The sequence below is a fragment of the Podarcis pityusensis genome, assembly GCF_964106645.2.
Source record: "Podarcis pityusensis genome assembly, chromosome: 5".
NCBI classification, from domain to species: Eukaryota; Metazoa; Chordata; class Lepidosauria; order Squamata; family Lacertidae; genus Podarcis; species Podarcis pityusensis.
The window spans coordinates 20,316,669-20,325,457 of NC_138032.1; positions in this window are offsets into that span (position 1 = coordinate 20,316,669).

The following is an 8,789-nucleotide window of genomic DNA, read 5'->3' on the forward strand; positions in this document are numbered from 1 at the left end:
GTGCTTGAGGTTAAGAGCAGTTTCAGGTTAAGTACGGACCTCGGGAACGAATTAAGTACTTAACCCGAGGTACCACTGTACGGCCCTTTTGTCACACCTTGGACCATCCTGAGTAAGGCCAATAAAAGATACTGTCCTAGCTATTAGACACCTTCTTGTTGTTGTTGTTTAGTCGTTTAGTCGTGTCCAACTCTTTGTGACCCCATGGACCAGAGCACGCCAGGCACTCCTGTCTTCCGCTGCCTCCCGCACCTTCTTACATATTATTTAACTTTTTAATGGATAGATATGTAAGAAACACCAGCTCTCTGGTCCATCTGCACAGATATACGCAGCACAACTGCACAAACCATCTGGAAAACAAGCTTGTCTGGTACATAACAGCATTTTGTGCCAGTTGAGATATATAAAGGTTGCAGGGGAAATAAAAGGAGGCCACAGAAACAGAACAGGTCGGCTAAAATAACACAATGTAACCAGCATGGCCAAAAACCTAATGGTTTTCCAAATCTGCTCGTTTCTGACCCTGTTGCTATTAGATAGGAACATTTGTCTATCTTCAAAGTCATGCCATTTTAAATGCACAAACGCAAACTTCCGCAGGGCCTCATTGGTATAATGAGGTTAGGTCAAAATCCGTTTCAGAGATGCTGCCTTGTGCAGAAGACAAACCTTATGAGTCTACAGAAATGCAGGAAATTCACGCCCTTCCTGCCACTTCTATTGTTTTGCTTATGTTGGGCTTCAGCCAAAATGAAAGCAGCTGACTGACGCCCCTTCTAATCCAATAAAAACTTTTTTTCCTTCATGAAAAATACATAAAAGGAACTGTGTGTACCTTCCAATTGATGATATGCCACACATCTTTATACACAGGGCTTTTTTCAGCCGGAACTCTCTGGAACTCAGTTCTGGCACCTCTCTAAGCCCTTTTCTGTAAATCATTTCCTGGTTTTTATGTGAAGTCTGGACTGTATTAGAATCACTGTTGTTCGAAAATGGAGTTAACTCTTATGGTTGAATGTCAAGCCTATTGAGCAGAGCAGCTCATTCCCGGTGGTCTTTGTCCATGAAAATGAGTTGCAGAGATCGAAAGTCCCCACCTCATCCCCCAGGCTTTTCTCAAGCAATCAGAGACTGCTCCTGCAGGCAGCCAACTTCACCTCTGCCCACTTCATGCCTCTTCTGGTTCTGAGAGCCAAGTGGGGAGTGGGGAGACACCTGTGACTCTTCACCATCCTGACTCACCTCTTCCTCCTGGCCTCCCTCATCCCATTTGCCTACTTCACCTTCTCCCTCTGATTCTGGATTTCTCTGTGCCCCAGACTCTCCCAGCTCCATACCCTTTAACATTTCTCCGATGGAAATAGGGATGTCCCATTCCATAATGATACATTTACTGTTTATACCCCACAGTAAACTGGGTTGCCCCAGCCACTCTGGGCAGCTTCCAACATACAGTCATACCTCATGTTACGTTTGCTTCTGGTTGAGCGTTTACAGGTTGCGTCCCACGGCAACCCGGAAGTAACAGAACGGGTTACTTCCAGGTTTCGCCGCTCGCACATGTGCAGACGAGCAAAATGACGTCACGCGCATGTGCAGAAGCGGCGAATCGTGACCTGTGCATGCACAGATGCGTAGACGCGGGTTGTGTTCTTTTCAGGTTGCGAACTGGTCTCCGGAACGGATTCTGTTCGCAACCAGAGGTACCACTGTATATACAAACATAAGAAAACATTAAACATTTTAAAAAACCCTTTCCCTATACAGGATTGCCTTCAGACTGCTCAGGGATTGGCTAATTCCATACCCTCCAACTTTTCTCTGATGAAAATAGGGACATCCTAAGGAAGGTCCGTATAGTAAAAGCTATGGTTTTCCCAGAAGTGATGTATGGAAGTGAAAGCTGAACCAGAAAGAAGACCACCGAAGAATTGATGCTTTTGAATTATGGTGCTGGAGGAGACTCTTGAGAGTCCCATGGACTGCAAGAAGATCAAACCTCTCCATTCTGAAGGAAATCAGCCCTGACTGCTCACTGGAAGGACAGATCCTGAAGCTGAGGCTCCAGTACTTTGGCCACCTCATGAGAAGAGAAGACTCCCTGGAAAAGACCCTGATGTTGGGAAAGATGGAGGGCACAAGGAGAAGGGGACGACAGAGGACAAGATGGTTGGATAGTGTTCTCGAAGCTACCGACATGAGTTTGACCAAACTGCGGAAGGCAGCGGAAGACAGAAGTGCCTGGCGTGCTCTGGTCCATGGGGTCATGAAGAGTCGGACACGACTAAACGACTAAACAACAACAACAAAGGAAAAGTGGGACATTCCGGGTCAAATCAGAAACCAGGACAGCTTCTCTAAATCTGCAGCTCACTAAGCCCTGTTACCTCTTCAGCTTCAGTCAATCAATCAATCAATAATGTGAATTTGTTAATCTGCATCTCAGGGAAGTTAAATGCTTAAAATTGCTACACATTGGGGAAAGAAGAGACAAGTATTTTACTTACATATTTATTTTTATTTCACAACATTTATATACTGCTTCATTGTATGAAAGCTTCAAGGTGGTGTTTGAAAAGAATAAAAGCAATGACATTTTCAGTAAAATGTTAAAAACAAGTACTTAAAACATTTTTTAAAAACTAAAATCAGCAAGAAGAAAAGACCGGATTAAAACACATGTCAACATTCCACAGGTCGAGACAGGCTTGCCTGTACTTAGCAGGTGCCAAAAAGAGTACAGCGGAGGCGCTTGCCTGATGTCAGTAGGAGTTTTGAAATGTAATTGCTGCCACACTAAAATATCAACTTCTTACAAGCGCAGAACGAGCATTATGTGGCAGCCGTAACAAGCACCAGTTCCTGAGATCAAAGTATTTGAGTGGCATTTGATATGGCTTAAGGTGATCTTGCGAGCAGCTACCCAATGCAATGAAAACCAACAGTTGTTACAAAGGAGGGATAAAAAAAAAAAAGCTGGCAGAACAAATTACTTAATAAAGTTAAGCAAGCGACGATACTTTGATTGAGCAATCATAAAAAGCAGCAGGGACTCGTGGCATATAATTCTCAACCAATCCACAAACCAAGTGCTTCCTTTGCTGTGTTATAGAGCAGCATATTTATTTCCTGCAGAGGCCGAAAATGAAAAATATGCTAACACAGCAACAAAAAATCACAGAATATTTTATTTCCCTTAAGGGCATCTAGCTCGGCAGCTGATTTAAAATTTTCATTCCGTAGAGACTGCATTGCTTTGCAATTTTTATATCTCCGAGTTCATCACCCGCGGTTTAGAAGCTCCAAATAACTTCATAAATATGAGTCATTACATTAGGAGAAACGTGTATATATGGCCCAGCTTTTTTATAGTAAAGGACAATGAATAAAGTGAATTAAAGCAGGCCAAACAAATTAATAAGCAAACTGCTCTTTTAAAAAATAAATAAATAAGCATGGAGTTATATTAACTCATGGAAGGCAAGTTACACGAAACTGGAAGGTCATGTTGCTCTAAAAATATTTCTCATTGTATCTCCATATAGACCATTATTACAAAAGTGGCAATAGGTTTTGCTTCTTTTTCTTGAAAACTCAAACTGAATCATAGCCTGATCCTCAAAAAAAAGGGGGGGGGGTTGCACAGCTACAAGGACGATGAAGGTCTTCCACATTTCTCAAACGCACCACCATCTTGGACCATCACAGTCTTTGGAAATGCATACTTTTTCCTGATGGACGTTGCATTAAGGAGCACCTGACTATACCTATTCTGGTGTGCAGAACCAATGGACGTATGTGAGAGAGCAGGTAAAGGCAGGGATCCAATTGTGGACTTGTTCACACTGGAACAAAATGTAGATTTGCAAAGACCTGTCTCTCCATTAATGTAGGGGGCATCCACATAATGTCGTCCCAATCCCAGTGTTTGTTCACATCCCAGTGGACATGTCCTGAACCATGTAAAGTCCTACATTTGATGGGGAGTCAGGAAGGTGCAAATCCACACCTTGGTTCATTGCGTAGAAGCTCTGTACCAGATTCTCCAGCCAGTTTCTCAAGCACAGGGCATGGAAGCAGCAGTAGGTAGTTACTACAGCTCTTTGCTATGGTGCGCTGTGTTGTCCTGTTATGCAGTGTGGCTCTCATTAGGCTTTGGTCCAGCCCACTCATCAGTGGGGGCAAATGGATTTTGCCTGGCCTGCTCATTGATGAGAGAGAACAGATACCAATGGGAAACTGATTGCAGCAAATTAAATAAACCCATTTTATGCAAGTGTTGGGGTTCTACCTGCCATCAAGGGGCCAGAACCTGGATTTGCCTGGGCCAGTATAAATAATAATCCATTTTTATTGGGGCAGGAGTTTCTAGTTTTCTTCCTATGCTGATACAGCTTTAAGAGAGTTCAGAATTTATGTATCATGTTGATACATTCATCTGGGATTTTCATACCCCCCAACATTTCTCTGATGAAAATAGGGACGTCCTATTCAATCATCATCATCATCATACGCTGCCCATCTGACTAGGTTGCCCCAGCCACTCTGGCCAGCTTCCAACATATAAAAAACCATAATAAAACATAATAAAAATAACTTTGCTATACAGGGCTGCCTTCAGATGTCTTCTAAAGGTTGTAGAGTTACTTACCTCCTTGGCTCAGAGGTCGCATAACTCCATACACTCCAGGATTTCTCCAATGAAAATAGGGGCATCCCTGTGATCTAAACCACTGAGCCTAGGGCTTGCCAATCAGAAGGTCGGTGGTTCGAATCCCCGCAATGGGGTGAGCTCCCATTGCTCAGTCCCTGCTCCTGCCAACCTAGCAGTTCGAAAGGATGTCAAAGTGCAAGTAGATAAATAGGTACGGCTCTGGTGGGAAGGTAAATGGCGTTTCCATGCGCTGCCCTGGTTCGCCAGAAGCGGCTTAGTCTTGCTGGCCACATGACCCAGAAGCTGTAAAGCGAGATGAGCGCCGCAACCCCAGAGTCGTCCACGACTGGACCTAACAGTCAGGGGTCCCTTTACCTTTACCTAAGGGAAAGCGGGACATTCCAGGATCAAAGCAGAAACCTGGACAGCTTCTGTAAATCTGGGACTGTCCCTAGAAAATAGGGACGCTTGAAGGATCTGGATTTTGGAGGGCAATGCCATTTGTTGCATTTTACAGGGAATTCAGGCGTCTGGGATAGTATATATGAGCTACTTTTCTCCCTCTCGTTTTTTGATCTTCGTGGGATCTTAGCACATCTGGCATCACTTACTACAAAGCACCACACTGATCACATTCTGAATAGCAGTGCCTGCCTGTATAACTTCCGTGTCTCTGTAGCATCTGAAGTGTTCAGCGTGGATTTCATATGTTACCTTGGTTATACTCCAGCAGAACCAAAAAGGCAGCCAGAGTTATGCATCCTGTAGATAGACTAAATAAGGCATTGGGGAACCTGTGGCCCTCCATAGAATACAACTCCCATCATCGCTCACCATTGCCCATGCTGTCCAGAGCTCATGGAAGTTGGAGTGATTCACAAGTTCCCCTTTCCCTAAAGTCGGTAGATAGGGTGGGAAGGGTGAACAGATCTCCAATAGCCCTCTTCTGCCTCTGGGAAATATGTCCCAGATGAACTGCTCCCCACCCAAAGGAAAGGCTCTGTTGAAAATCCCATCACTGTGAGAAGTAAGCTCATAAGCAGGGCAGGCTTTGGCCTTTCCTATGACTGCCTCAAGACTTTGGAATGTCTAGCCTGGGGAAATTTGCAAAGGCTCATCTTTATTAGCCTTTTGGAAACAGTGCAAAGCATATCTGTTTCTTCCACCACTTAGCGGCTTAAGTGTTTTTGATTGCTGGGCTTGACGACATTTGAGCTTAGCTCTTATTTCAGTGCTAGCTGCTATATTTTAAATTTGCACTTCGGACGTTCATTTCGATTTGATTTTTGTATTGCAGATTTATTTGTGTTAACATCCTCAGAGCATTTGCAAGGGCAGAATGAGAATTCTAAAGGACATGAAAACTTGTTTGAGAGCCAGTGTGGTGCAGTGGTTAGAGTGTTGGGCTAGGACTTCTGAGTCCAGGGTTCAAATTGCCACTTGGCCATGAAGCTCACCTTCCTCTCTCAGACTAACCTACCGCATGGAGTTGTTGTGGTGATTAATTGAGTAGGGGGAGAACCATGTATGATACCTTGAGCTCCTTGCAGAAAAAGAAGGGATAAGAAAGAAAGAAAGAAAGAAAGAAAGAAAGAAAGAAAGAAAGAAAGAAACCCACAGTGGCTTCCTTCCCTTCCACACTCAACAAGACAGGTCTCTGAGAGCAGAGCCATTTAGCATTTCCTCCCCTCTCGGTAGCTCCCTCTTGGTAACTCAGTTGGTAGAGCATGAGACTCCTAATCTTAGGGTTGTGGGTTCAAGCCCCATGTTCAGAGCCGTCTTTCCTATTGGGCTTACTGGTGCATTGCGCCAGGGCGCTGGCCTCTCAGGGGCGCCCCAGCGAGTGGAGGAGCTGTGCGGCTTTGCCAGTGGCCTCCCCTTTCCCTGCACGCACGCCAGCTGTGCCCGTCAACTATATGGCTGGCGGGTGTGCTGCTTCTTCCCAAGCCTCCGTGGGAGGAGAGCGATCCCTGCAGAGGCTTGGGAAAAGGTTGACAACTCTGGGAAACGGTGGGGGGTGCTGGAGGGATCTTTGCACCACGGCGCCGGATATGCTTCAGACGGCCCTGTCCATGTTGGGCAAAAGATTCCTGCATTGTTAGACTATATGACCCTCGTGGTCCCTTCCAACTCTACAGTTCTATGATTCAGCAGCAGCAGCAGCAGCAGCAGCAGAGAGGGACTGAAATGAAGCAAAGAGCCCAGAAGGGCTTCTGGCTTGCAGCAGTGGCAGAGGAAAACATAGGCTACAACAGGGATTGCCAAAATGGTGCCTTCCAGATGTTGTTGACCTCAGACTCCCATCAACCCCAGCCAGCATGATCAATTGGGACAATCATTTCAGAATCATATACAGTGGTACCTCTGGTTACGTACTTAATTAGTTCCAGAGGTCTGTTCTCAACCTGAAACTGTTCTTAACCTGAAGCACCACTTTAGCTAATGGGGCCTCCTGCTGCTGCCGCGCGATTTCTGTTCTCATCCTGAAGCAAAGTTCTTAACCCAAGGTACTATTTCTAGGTTAGCGGAGTCTGTAATCTGAAGCGTATGTAACCTGAAGCGTATGTAACCCCAGGTACCACTGTAATAAGAAAATGAATTTTTAAAGTATGGGAGAGGTATAAAGACTTATTAGAACAAAAAACACCCTGATGGCTCTCCCTGTTAGAAGCACTATCTGTGAAAAAAGTACATGTGTGGACAAATTAGCCAACATATAGAGAGCTGTTAACTGAGGTAGAAAACCAGGTAAAATTGAAAGATTTTGAAGAGATGAGAGAACAGGTTACAATATCATCAATTAAATTACTTTTTAAAAGCAGATAAAAAGAAAGGTTTCTGTTATGAATTATCAAGATTTCAAAGAGAGATTTTGGAAAATAATTTTAAATTATTGTCAAAGATGTACAATTTGCTCCTGGAATGGGATACTAAAGGTGAACAGGTGAAATCAGTGATGATAAAATCGGCAAAAGATGTGGGACATAATATACAAATGACAGACTGGGAGAGGCTATGCTATGGAAAACTGATCTGAAATCTATAGCATGTTCTTCACTGAAAGAAAACAATATGAAAATGATGTATCAGGGGTACTTAACCCCAGTAAAACAAGCAAAAATGTATAGAATGAGTACCAATATATGGGGGGCTACTTGAAGATTCTGACACCAGTGTTTCCTGAGGCTGGAGGTACTTTGACCCCCTGATACGGTAGGCGAGGCAGTTATGGAGGTGAATCAGGAATCCCTCTGAGTCTAGGACCTCTGGCATCACTTGTGCGGAGATGCTGGAATCAGGAGTCTGTGTGAAGTCCTCAGACTTCCTAATATGCAGGTTTCCATATGTGGAGGAGTCCGCCCCGGCAAAACAAACCCTGTGTTGCAGCCTCTGGGTCCTTAAGCCCCACCCCTAGCACCAGACACTCAACTAAGACTCATTGGGTTTATTTGGGCTGGTTTTCAAAGTCAGAATAACAGAAGCAAGTCTAGGAGGCCAGAAATTCGGAAGCACTCTATAGAGTTGACCGTTTCCACTGGCCACGGCAGAGAACAAAGAAGCATAAGACTATAAGAAGAGCCTGCTGGCTCAGGCCAATGACCCATGTAGTTCATATAGTTCAGCATCTGCTTCTCTCAGTGGCAAACTAGATGCCTGTGGGAAGCCTTTGTGCTGAACCCAAATGCTGATATTAACAGAAATCAGCAGCTGATGTCATTAGGAATTCAGAATTGTGGTGATCACAGCCCAATGGCGCAGGAAAACCCCTGGTCCTGTGCTGGCAAATTCCCATTTCCATTTGTGGGCAAAAAATACCTTGCTGAGGCCTTCTGCTTTGTTTGGTTTGGGCAATAATGCAAGGAGGTAAAGCATGTGCATCCATATCTGGTTCTGTCGTCCCCCCTAGATCCAGACATAACCTATAGAAAGCATCAAGTCTTATGCTAGAAGGAATTTAAATAAATGAGCTGAACTCTCGTTTCTGCTTTCTCAAAAGCGGCAGGCGTGGGGGCGACGCATCATTTCCTGAAAGGAACATATGGTTTTTATTGTTCTGCCCACAACGAGGTTAGAATTCATGCTGCGCTGAAGTTTTACAACAGAACTTTTTACAAGGTTCCAGTTTTGA